This window comes from Bidens hawaiensis, unplaced genomic scaffold (genome assembly GCF_021521415.1).
Source record: "Bidens hawaiensis isolate Kalapana, Puna unplaced genomic scaffold, B.hawaiensis_p1.1 tig00006636_1, whole genome shotgun sequence".
Taxonomy (NCBI): domain Eukaryota; kingdom Viridiplantae; phylum Streptophyta; class Magnoliopsida; order Asterales; family Asteraceae; genus Bidens; species Bidens hawaiensis.
The window spans coordinates 282266-295994 of NW_027491450.1; positions in this window are offsets into that span (position 1 = coordinate 282266).

The window sequence follows — 13729 nt, forward strand, 5'->3', positions numbered from 1 at the left end:
GTGAGTCTTGCGGGTCCAACTGGGCTCTGCTGGGACCTACCTCTTCAATACTCTCATATTATATTACTATATATTCATAACATACTCTCATATTATATTACTATTCATAATCTCATATTATATTACTATGGGTGGGTTAAAATAAAAAGAGATAGTTTTTTAGGAAAACTAGGAATAAATAATAGTCATTGGATCATGTTAATCAATGGTTGAGATTTAAAATTACCAAAAACCGACATAGTTTCCTAGAATTATTCTTTTACCATATGTTTTAATGTCAAATGTCAAAAATCTATTAGTTCTTACCATTTGTAGAAAACTCTTTATTCTTATTTGAACCATTTTCTATATTACTATTCATAACAATATGAAGAATTTTATAGATTTTGCATCTACATTAGGTTGTTTAATGAATGATGCTATTAAAATATTGACTGTATATAATTTGTTATTAAGATTTCAAAAATTTTTTCCAAGCTTGTTTATTTGTTATCCATTTTTTTTATACCAGTGCATAATTGTTAATGAACTATTACTAGCTTATAAATATTAAATTTGATAGGATATGATATACTAACAATTCATCTTTTTAACAATTTAAAAATGCATTAGATAAACGTGTATAACATTTGAAGAGACTAGAAATTAAAATCAGTGTCGAATAAGTCATGTTACTCGTTTTGTTTGCTTATGTAGTAGCGGCTCATGTAAGTCATGTAATCGTGCTATCATTTTAGAGATTTTTCGTTTATTTCTACAAAGGTTTTTGGTAGAAATCGGACCATTCACATAACTTCTTTAACGCATTGCCCTTCTCTCTAAAATATAAAGAATTTTTAGATTTTGCATCTACATTAGGTTCTCTATCTTAATCTCTGTATTTATAATTTAGAGTTTAGTAAATAGTAATATTCTAAAAATATAGATGCCAATTTGTATTGTAGAGCATGTTTGGGATTAAGCTTGAAAACAATTTATTGACTTATTGGTTTTTCAAAACGCAATAAGTTAGAAAAGTGTTTGGCAATCAAAAAAATCTCTTTTATTTTAACTTTTTGAAAAGGGTTAAAAACTGTTTTCTAAAAAGCAAAAACCACAAATCCTGATTTTTTAAAATAGTTTTTTAGTAAAGCCAATAAGTTAATAAACTGTTTTGAATCTTAATCCCAAACATGCACTTAGTAGTAATGAACGTTAATGAGGCTCTGGAGAATCGACATGACTACCCTGCTCAGGGTGACTTTTCTTCGGTGCCGACCCAGACAGAGCGGTGTTCCTGTTGGAACCGAAGAAATGCCGAGCCCATATTTTGGCACTCTGTCCACCCTAAATGCTCTGAAAATTATAAAATATGGACAACCTAATAAATAAAGTTATATAAAATATATCTTTTCGAAAAGGTTTTAAATAAAAAGTATATATATAACATACATACCACGCCTCCTAGGTTCTAAGTCACAAGCAACTGCTAGTTCAATTTTGTATGTCCCCAAAAGACCATGCATAGAACTTTTTGTGTTCTCATAACGATATAATAGAATAGTGAAACTGGAAACTGTATAGGATGTATACATAAAGTATTTATAGAGTAAAATGTATGAGCACACGAACGATCCAATTCGTTATTATGGTCTTAATACGCAAATATATTTCGCTCTTCATGTACGGAAACCTTATAGGATTTGTTAACGTAAATGTGTTGGACGTAATTTCATACTCAAAGTCACAAATTGGTGACCTTGAGGGACCAATAATGTCAAGTAGGTCATAGTTGGTTATGTTTCCTAATTACAATATATTTTCTAATTGTTTTATAATTATAATTGATAATGTATTGGCTATCAAGTTAGGTTAGTTTATATAAACCGAGTTATAGTTAGACATTGTAGAACATTGTGAGATGCAACCGAGTAAGGGTTCATCTAAAGACACACACGCGATGTAACCGAGTTAGGGTTTATCTAAATGCAACCATGTTAGTGTTCATTAAGAGTCAAACGAAGTTAGGGTTTGAGAGATTGTAATCAGTTTTGAGTTATATTTTCTGATTAATTTAAATGAAAGTTATTTGTTTAGTTTGTATTTGTTATCGATCGGGACTTGAAAATGAACTTAAATTGATTAATAGAATTGGAGATTTTGTTAATATAAGCGTACTAACTTCTACCATCCGAGCCATTTAAATCAAGTTGATCTGTTATTAATTAAAATTTAAAACTAAAGCGTTAGCTATAGGTTCGGTTTTAAGTCACAAGTGAATGCCATATTCACACCTTTTATAATCATCATCATTAATGATATATTAGCTCGATTAGGCATAGTTAATCCTCATTCAACATCTGATACACAAAATAACGTGTTTCAAGCTATCAATAAAATCACACGGTTAAAAAATATATACATTGAGTCATTTAAACCTAAATATATTTATTTATTGATAAAACTTTGATAAAAATATCTTGACTCGATCATTTGTATGTGGCCATGATAGTATTTGCTTTTTTCCCTTTTCTATAAGCCTAACTTCTATTAAGACGACATGTTTGCTTTTTTAAACAATAACATTAAAAGGTACAAATTATGCCTCTAAAGGCATGAGTCTATCATCAACAATGTCGGCATTAACATCAATTGGTTATCAATTCAAATAAAATAGGTAATTCTGTTAATTGCTAACATTTTTTTTCTTTTTTATGGATATCTTATACTTAGATTTGCATGCATGCAATCAGGAGCAGATTCGGTGTTTGGTTAGAGAGGGTATAGACAGTGTTGCAAAAATCCGACTAAGCACCGATTAATCCTCGATTAATCGCTAGTCCTCATTTCACTGATTAATTTTATGCTAGTCGGCTAATTAATCGGTCAACGATCAAATCCGGTTAAAAAAGATTTCCAACGAGATTCTGAACAAAATTAGCTATTTCCGACGAGATTCTGACTAAAATTAGCGATTTCCGGCGAGATTCCAGCAAAAACTAGTGGTTTCCAGCGAGATTCTAGCCAATTTCCGACCAAAATATGTTTGTGTGTGCGTAAAACTGAAAATTACATATAAAAATATGTGCGTGTATACATAAAATTGAAAAATATGCATTAAAGTCTGATCCGATTAATCGCTAGTCCCCACCTCTTCGCCCGACTACCGACTATCGGTTTTTACAACACTGGGTATACGTACCCCCTCAAACATATAATTTTCTTTATAAACTTCTAATATATTAGATTTAAAGTTCTAAGTGTCCTGTCCATAACTTTTTTTTTAGTGACCAATTTTTTAACCCAACTTTCAAAGCCCAAATTTAAATTTGTTTTGAAAAATAACAATTAAGCTCATATTACTTAATTTTCTAACTATTTCATCAATTGAAAATTTGCAATATGCAACTTATACGGGAGTGGGATGCTAAAGCATGCCTTCCATTTCACATCTCAAGTATGTAAATTGATAGCGTGCAAAAAATACAAAAGATTGAATGCTTCGTAATTTGTAGTTGTTGACAAATAAACACTTGCAAGTTTTACAAATAAAGTTGTAATTGATTGTTTTCAAATGATGAAATCACGCAGAGGTCGACTAGAAATTGAAATATGTAATTTGCTTATTATGCAAATGAAATTTGTTACTAACATTTTTGTGAGTAGTTTATTTAATGTAATTTTTTTTGACTCAACCCATCTTGTTTTGACCCATTTTAATTTGACTTGAGCCGTTATAGGCCAACATATTCTGGCACTCATTGGCTAGAATTTCTAGATCCGTTATTGCATGCAATATAACATAAGATAACAATTCGCGTTATGTGTATCTACGTATTCTTTTATGCAAATTAAAAACACTTTAATCTTGTGATTTTAAGTTTTTAACACTAGACTTTCGTCCATTTTACTACTTAAAGTAATATAGGACAGAACGTATTATTTTTCTATTGAAAAATATAGGATACTATAAATAAAAGTCCAATTAACTTAGTATTATATATTTTTTTTATTTGGATTGTATTTAAGTTAACAAAAACATTTGCAATTTTGCATGAAGAGTGACCTTCCACAATTGATCCATATGATTTAGTGGTCCAAATGTTATCATCGTTATAAATTAAGAAAACGTTTTTATAACATATTTAGGTATACGTTTCTGATTTTTCTTTCACAGCTTTTATACTCGTTTACTTTGAAAAAAACACTTATTGTAAATTTATTTCTATTTTGTTTTTTCTTTCACTTGCAATATTCAACGTGGGTGCCATGGGTGCCATAACAAAAGGAACCAATAACAGTTGAATTCTCACATCAAAAACGGCCATTTTACAATTATGTTTTTGGGTTATCAATTTCATTTGCAAGAATGAGTAGATACCCTTTCAAGTTTCGACCATGGAGTAAAGTTAAAGTACAAATGGAGATAAAAACGAGAAGTATGAAAAAGATTTGTGGTCACACAAAAAACCTTTCGAAAAATTCAAAAAAATTAATAAAAAAATCATAACTCAAAATATATATAAAAAACGAAAATAATTTAAAACCCAAAATGTTTTCCCCGTCATTCCTGTTCCACAAAAAAAAGAGCCGAAAATACACAACGCCGAGAAAAAAGACACAATGCCGAAAATGAACAAACAGCACATGATAAATAAAAAAAGACACAATATGTCACAAAATTTAACACAATGCCAAACAAAATATAGCACAATGTTGAATAATATAACACAATATAAAAAAAGACACGATTAAAGTAAAAATAACAAAATCAATGACGAAAATAAACACAAAATACAGTGATAAATAAAAAGACACAATTATATTTTTTTCTCAACATTGTGTCTTTTATTTATTTATTTATTTTAAAAACGAAGAAGACGGCGGAAACATTTTTTGTTTATTATTAAATTCTTAGTTATTTTTTTTAAGGGGTTATTTTTTTTGCTATAAATCTTTCCAATTCTTCACATTTTTGTTCCCTTTTGTAGAATACCTTGACCCTTCAATCATATACTATTTATATTAATATTAATATTAATGTTAAATATGTTATGCAAAAATATGTAATGGTAGCAAAAGGTGATTCGGTGGTGTCGGAAGATGCTACCATCTTCACACTTCTCAAAGTCGCACCAACCTTTTTGTCCTCTTTCAATTTGAGATCTGGCTTCGTATCGTCCATGGCCTTTACGATCCTCTTTGATCTGCTTAAATAAAATTACCAACAGTAAATAACCATTTTGGCTCTTGAGATTTGAGATGTTTAAACACCCCCCCCCCCTCCGGGGCCGGCTCCGAGAAAACAAAAAAACTTTTGGGGCCGAAGGCGAACATTTTTTTGGGTTGTATAAAAGAATAATTAAACATGTCTCAAGTAATGATAGAACTCACAACCTCTTGATTGTGAATAATACCTATTTGCCACTAGACCAAGCAAGTGGTTATATAATTATGTTTAAACATTATCTATACATATTGTTTTTAATAAAAATACATATAATTTTTTTTCAAAAAATTTTTTTTGGACCTAGCGGGATGTCAGGCATGTGGCCGTCGACCACCCAGCTACACCCACCCCTCCCCCCTCTTTTTAATTATTTTGATTCTTGAGACTTGCATTTTGTAACGGATTTGGTTGCTAACATTGTTCTATTTGATTTTTCTGTTAAGTTAGATGGTATTTTAAATTTTCATATTTAAGAATGAAATAACCTATTCATATTTGTGTAATTGTGTAATATTTTGGTCCCTTAACTTGGTCATTTGATTTACCTGCTGTGCTATGTCGATGCATTAACGCGAATTAATTCGGTTGTTAAGGGTTAAGTTTGTTATAGTATACTAAGCAAGAATATAGCTAGTGTGATACACAGAAGGTTAAAAAAATAAAACAAAAAAGTTAAACTGAATAATACGTATAATAATATACCTTATGAATTCATAAGATATAAATAATTTTCTAAAATACATAGATTAGTAAAAATAATTTGTATTTGTATTAGAAAATAAAAATGGAAGGTTGTGAATCTTTAACAATTAAGAAAAAGAGAATGTTACCATCAATTATTTTAGTTGAGTTGGTAAACCACATATTTTAAAAGCAAGGTAATGAGTTCGATTCTCACCAACAACATTTTTTCATTTTATCATTCATAAAGTGGAATTGTAAAAATGAAAACTTGTACACTTGGCAATCTATGTGGAGAGCCTAGTTGAATGACATGTGGAAGAATTGTGTTGCTTTAACAATATATACGTAGATTGAAAATTAATATCTCATCGTAGAAAACAATAGGGTCAGTCGTATAACTTATAATTAAATTTTTAAATCAATCAATCAATCAGTCATACACAGTGGAAAATCCCACCAATAGTAAAGATATAAGTAGGGGCTGTGGAGGGTGGGATGTAGGCACACTGTACCTCTATTAGAATAGAGAGGTCGCTTCTAGAGAGCCCTCAGCTCTAAAAATCATATTTATGGAAGAATATAAAGGGCAATTAAAGTTCAACAGTAATATAATTAATAATACAACTTAGTAATAATAATGATAGCAATGTTTTAAAAATCAGTTCAAATCGGTCGGTTGAACCAGATTTCACACAGCAAGTCGTTATTTTAAGCCCGGTATATTTGGCCGGTTTGTTAGAACATCGTACCACGGTTTTTTTCTAAAAACCGGTTTTTACCGGCAAACTGGTTTTAAGTCTGAGAAATTTTTGATATTTGCGACCCATATTTTTTCAATATTACTTTTAACCTAACAATTAACATTCAAACATGTAAACTTTAGGACTATTTATCTAGCATTAAGTGTTTTTGTATTACTTTTTTAATATGGATTAACTTTTTGATTATTTTTTGTTATGTAATCATTTACTTTTGGGTTATTTTTGTAGTTGAAGTTGCATTTATAGAAAAATATAAGGTAAACTATTCAATCAGTTGAACCTTCCAGTATAACCCGGGTAAACCGGTTGTACCATTTTTTAGCTCGATCCGATACAAGTAAAAAACCGATTTTTAAAACATTGAATGATAGTAATATATAGATATATTGAAATGATAGGAATAAAATACAAAAAAAGAAACTACATAATATATGAAAAGAAAATAACATAATGGCGTGTGACCAAAAATAAGGTAAAGAGGAGCCCTTAAGGTATTACTTTCTCCCTAAAAATCATTAACCTTAATTTTACGTCTCCAAGAATTCCTATACTCAGCCATGTCCTTAGAGAGGTTTAGGTCTAGAAAATAATTAAATTTTTAGATATATTTAAAAAAACCAAATACAACTTATGATCTCAACACGAATTCGGGTGATATCGGTTAGGCTCGTTAAGTTACTGCACTAAACTCAAAAATTAATTAGTAAACACGCAGAATATGTAGGAAACCATTCGCGTATAAAAATAAAACAATTTTAATAAAATGATTACAATACAATGAATCAAACCTATCTAGGAAAGCAAGTAAGTTACAATACGAATTACATCGGAAAAAAACAAAATTACAATACAATTGAAATAATGCAAGAAAGGTGCATAAGAAGAATGGTGTCGTGGTCTTTGTGGCCGAGGATCGTGTTTTACACGGGGCCCTTAAAACAAATTCCGTGTCTCTCTCCGTTTTGTTTCCCAGGGTACAACGGCCTAAGCAATATATACTGCCGGGGAGGGCTCTAGCACCCGAATAGTACCTTTAAGAAAATGATGAAGATGATCAAGAATGTTGGAATTTTTTAAAGAGAAAGTTGGAGAAGACACAAGAGAGAATTTGTTATTTTGTGTGTCTTTTAACCAAGGAAAACCTTGGTATTTATAGTTGAAAAATCAACTCAGTCACCATAACCATATGAGTTGAAACTTCAATCATCATTAACCAAAACTTTAATTCTTTGACCAAATTAATGGAATCATTAACCAAAACTTTAATCTTTTTTACCATATTAAAGGACATTTTAATGGCTTTGACTAATTAACTAACAACCTTAAATAAAATAATTTAAAGTTTTTTTCTCACTAAAAATTTTCTAACGGAATAATCATATAGTTTATAATACAAAAAAGTAAACATATTAAAAAGACGTCTATTTTCAAATGTGTTCGTTGGGTTACCATGAGAAAAACAATCAAACAAAACTATACATTTATAAAGATAAGAGTTAATGTCCATTTTTGTCCTTGTGGTTTGCTGCTTTTACCACTTCAGTCTAAAGTTTGAAATTTTGTCAATTTAGTCCTTATAGTTTTAAACATTAGCCAATTGTGTCCTCTCGTCTAACGGCATCCAACTATGCCGTTAGTTTAAGGGGTATTTTTGTCTTTCTCATGTTTATTTTTAATTAATGGTCAGTTTCATTCTTGTGGTTTGATACTTTTGCTAGTTCAGTCGAAAGTTTGAAATTTTTTCAATTTTATGTTTAATTAATTATAGTTTTTTTTTTTGTCTCTAGCCCTTAAGAGCATAATCCAAGCCCAAAACCATCAAGTATCGACCAAAACAGGTTTACGTTTACTCTGTCGATAACAATAATCATACCCCCTCGTATTTAGTTTCAAGACATTTTCTAAACTCTCCCCATGGTGGAATTCATTGGTAAAGTGGTCAAGGTAATTCCCTAAAACCGTACTATACCGATAAAACTAAAGTAGTTTATTTGGTTAATGCATAATAGTTACGGTTTAGAGATTAACATATCGTAGCAACATCTTGGTCGAAATCAACATCAGGAGGTTGAATATCCCGCATTTCCATGTTTGCTCAAGAAATCGATGCACTAGATCGCATGTGTGTTCTTCAAATCGTACTGTTGTTCTTGAATTCTTCCTATCGACTACAATTCTAGGGTTGAATTCGACGAATTCAAGAACAATACCACGATTTAAAGAACACACATGCGATCTAGTGCATCGATTTCTTGAGCAAACATGGAAATGTGGGATATTCGACCTCCTGATGTTGATTTCGACCCAAATGTTTACTACGATATGTTAATCTCTAAACCCTAACTATTATGCATTAATCAAAGAAACGATTTTAGTTTTTTCGGTATAGTTCGGTTTTATGGAATTACCTTGACCACTTTACCAATGAATTCCATCATGGACTGAAGTAGCAAAAAAAAAATAAATAAATAAATAAAATAAAATAAAAACTGATTAAATTAAACATAAAATTGACAAATTTCAAACTTTGGACTGAAGTAGCAAAAGTATCAAACCACATGGACGAAACTGACCATTAACTAAAAATAAACAGGAGAAAGACAAAAATACCCCTAAAACTAACGGCATAGTTGGACGCCGTTAGACAGGGGGACGTAATTGGCTAATGTTTAAAACTATAAGGACTAAATTGACAAAATTTCAAACTTTGGACTGAAGTGGCGAAAGTAGCAAACCACAGGGACAAAAATGGCTATTAACTCTAAAGATAAAAAACTTGGATGATGTGGCATAAACGTGTGGCGCCACGTGGATCAGCTTCAAGACAAATGGTCTTCAAATGTTAGTGCAAAGTTAAGGAAATCAGAATTCAAATCTAAGACATTTTGGGAATCAAAAGCTTACAAATAAACCACCATTTAAAGGTTCTATGCATTGTATATTAAATTAATGTGATGTAAAATCTTTAAGAACAAGCATGAGATTCTGATAAGTCACCATCATCCAAACTCAATAAATTGGTGTACCTTAGAACAAGTGTCACGTTCAAGTGGACAAAAATGGGACAACATAGCAAAAGTATGAACTTACAACAAATTTTGAAATTTCCTTTTTTTTTTCCTTGACGTGAACAAAAATTGATAATTAATAGTGATAGATTTATTCGCCTAACTAGTATCCATCTTGATCTTCCAAAAAGCGTATATTTAACAACAGATGGAAGAGCGGGGGTATGTTTTCGTATTGAAATTGATAAAGTCAAACACAACTCGTATATGCATTTGCGACAAATACATTAACCCTAATCCGAATATATTTAAAATTATGTAGTTGATTAATCAAATCGAACACTAAACCTCTTAAGACTTTATAGACGAGAAAATATAATTAATTGAATCAACTGACATAATTGAACCGGAATTAGCAACCAACTAATTGCCAACGGTTGGATTTGTATGATTTTAAGTTTTTAACAAAGAAATACAATACCTAGGTCTGAAACTAGCCGACGCCAAAACAAAACCAAACCACATTGACCTTGTTTGAATATTTATTATTGGACTTATGGCCCATACTCATTATTTTAGAACAAACTTTATCAAGTATTGGTTAACATGTAGTTTTGTTCAAAAGTTTTATGCCCATTAAAATTCATTATTTTACATCAGTAGTTGTTGTGTCAAAATATTTCAACTTTAAAATCAAAAGTGACACTAGCCGGCTTCCTAAAACCAAAAACGTAAATTATGGTAGTATAGCAACCGAAAGAAAACCAAAAAACTACAATTGTGATAGACCTAAAGGGACGTCTAACACGTGTTTTACATCGGTCGAAACTTATAAAAAAGAATAAAGTCGTGATATGTTCAAATGGATACCAACAAGTGTTTTACATCGATCAAACCCCATAAAACAAGCATCGGTATATGTTTGTTTCCTCGCAAAATTATACAGAAACGTAGAGAAAAAGAAAAATTAAATACGCATTCACAAAGCCAATATTAACGGTATATAAATTTCTATTGAAAATGCTCCCATATGTTTGATGTGTCACCCTGATTCAGACGTACATAAGACATTAAAATCTAGGTAATCATCACGTGAGTATATATAAGAGCTTTACGTGTTATAGCGGAACTATAACTATTCAAACCTAGGTAAAGGTTGTAATGGAAAATATTTTTAATTGATTTAATGATGACAATTAAATGTTTAAGGTACTTTTATTTTAGAAAGACAATTTCAAGAAAACAAAGTCGTCGCAAACCTCCTTTAATAAAATTAAAAGGTAAAATTTCCAAAATAAACATTTAAGAAAACAAATTTATAGTTTTAAGTATCATTTGCAAAAAAATTTCAAAAATAGGTATTATAAAATAGTCGTTGTTGCTTGTGGAAACCAATTAGAACTTGCCACGTGTCTTAAACTAACCGTAACGAGCACGTTCAATAATCATTTACTCGTCACGACTAAATAAGTTTCATGCCTCATAATCTACGCCCACGAGTAATTCATAACTCCTTTAGTCGCGACGAGTAGATTATAAGGTAAACTAGTTGTGACGAGTTAACTACTAATAAACTACTCGTGTAGGGAATATAAACCGGGTAAATTAGTCGTCACGACTAAATTACTTATGAATTACTCGTGGGCGTTGATTACGAGGCATGAAACTTATTTAGTCGTGACGAGTAAATCATTAGTGAACGTGCTCGTTACGGTTAGTTTAAGGAAATGCGGCAAGTTTTAATTGGTTCTACAGACTACTCGTCACGACTAGTTTATAATACCTATTTCTAAAATTTTTACAAGTGATACTTAAAACTAGAAACTTGTTTTCATAATTAAATACTTATTTTGGAAATTATCCCTTTAATAAAAGTTTGAAATTGGATGATAAATGAATCCTATAGACTATCCTCTAGCTAAGTCTATACAGCTATAATTTAAAATGTCTTACGCTATATAATAGTGATGCAAACAAATCGAGCTTTTTCGAATCCGAGCCTGAGAATCAAACAAAGTCTGTTTAGTTATTGAACTCGAGCTCGAGCTCGAGCTTTACAAGGAAGCTCGTTTAGGCTTGTTGAGCCTTATGTATTTTTAAGTTTTACCTATTTTGAATTTTCTATATTAATTTCACACTGCATTGCCAAGCTTATTGTCACATATTTATATTCTAAGACTTGGTGTGGTGCCTAAAGACCATCTAATCAGTCTGCTTATGATCAGGGTTTGCTGCTTTCGTTCTGCCGTGTACTCATCAGGTGAGCGGCAACAGCTCGCTACCAGCAATGTGTTCGTCATGCAAACACGACTAGGCATGCATGTACGCCTCTTTTCATGTTGAGGCCGTGCCTGATGCATTCCAGGATGAGCCGACAAACCCATGCGTTTCAACACAAATCAAGCATCTCGATTTTCAAATATTTTGTTCATGATATTATGCTCGTTTAGTGTTTTTTTTCTTAAAGTATATAAAATAATTAAAAATATATATATAATTTAATTAATAAATAATAAATAAACCAAGCCAAAGTAAAATAACTTACAAGCCAAGCCATAGAAATGAGCCGAAGCTCGAAACCCCTAGTTATATTCAAATGAAAACCACAAAGAAAGTCAAATATCACACAGCCACACGTTTTTTATAGCAAAATTCCCCATATTTTTTTACCTTGCACTAGCAACGATTTAAATTTAGAATCTTACATTTGAAATAGAATATTATACCCATAGACCAATAGGCTTTGAATAAGTAACATGTTTAGTGTCAATGATATTTACATATTATCAAATTGCAAAGTATTCAAATTCTTTGTTTATGCTTGCTTAAAAGAAAACCACAAAGAAAGTTATATTCAAATGAAAACCACAAAGAAAGTCAAATATCACACAGCCACACGTTTTTTATAGCAAAATTCCCCATATTTTTTTACCTTGCACTAGCAACGATTTAAATTTAGAATCTTACATTTGAAATAGAATATTATACCCATAGACCAATAGGCTTTGAATAAGTAACATGTTTAGTGTCAATGATATTTACATATTATCAAATTGCAAAGTATTCAAATTCTTTGTTTATGCTTGCTTAAAAGAAAACCACAAAGAAAGTTATATTCAAATGAAAACCACAAAGAAAGTCAAATATCACACAGCCACACGTTTTTTATAGCAAAATTCCCCATATTTTTTTACCTTGCACTAGCAACGATTTAAATTTAGAATCTTACATTTGAAATAGAATATTATACCCATAGACCAATAGGCTTTGAATAAGTAACATGTTTAGTGTCAATGATATTTACATATTATCAAATTGCAAAGTATTCAAATTCTTTGTTTATGCTTGCTTAAAAGAAATGGTGGCTTATGTCTAGTCTCCCCGTTTTCTTTCGTAAGCATTATAATTTCTTTATGACTGAAGAGGTAGGTTCCAGCAAAGCCCAGTTGGACCCGCAGGACTCACCTTGAAGAGAGACGTCTGCGCAGAAACCAACTGGATCCGCAGGACCCACCATGCTCAGAGACGTGACGTCCTTACGCGCAGTACGCAAGCTGTTCCCGCAGGAAATGCCTCCCAATGGCGTACTCCGCCTGTTCCCGCAGCTGCGGATACAAGCCATCAGGGAAGGCCACCCGCGCAGCAAGGCTACACGCACAAGGCACTTGGCTCTCAAAATAATTCAGTAGTCACCTGAAGGAATGAGCAAAGCCGGGAACAATCCCGCACAAAGGCGGGAGGGGGAATACTCCCGCCCAAATGAGCCAGTCCGTACGATACTGGAAGATCTTTTGTACTGTACCTGAAGAGGTATGGGCAAAAGATCTGACCAGAGATACGACAGCTCATTGACAACAGTATGGCGAGCAGCATGCTCTTGTACTGTATGTCACTATTAGCCGCTGCCTACTCACCAACTCCTGCCATACCACGTGCATAGCCTGCAGTTGGTGGAAAAGGAATAGTACACAGCAGGCCTGGTCACTGTCAGCCGCTGCCTACCCACCAACTACCAGCATGGCACGTGCGTAGGCCACAGTTGGTAGAACAGGAATACTATTCAGCCG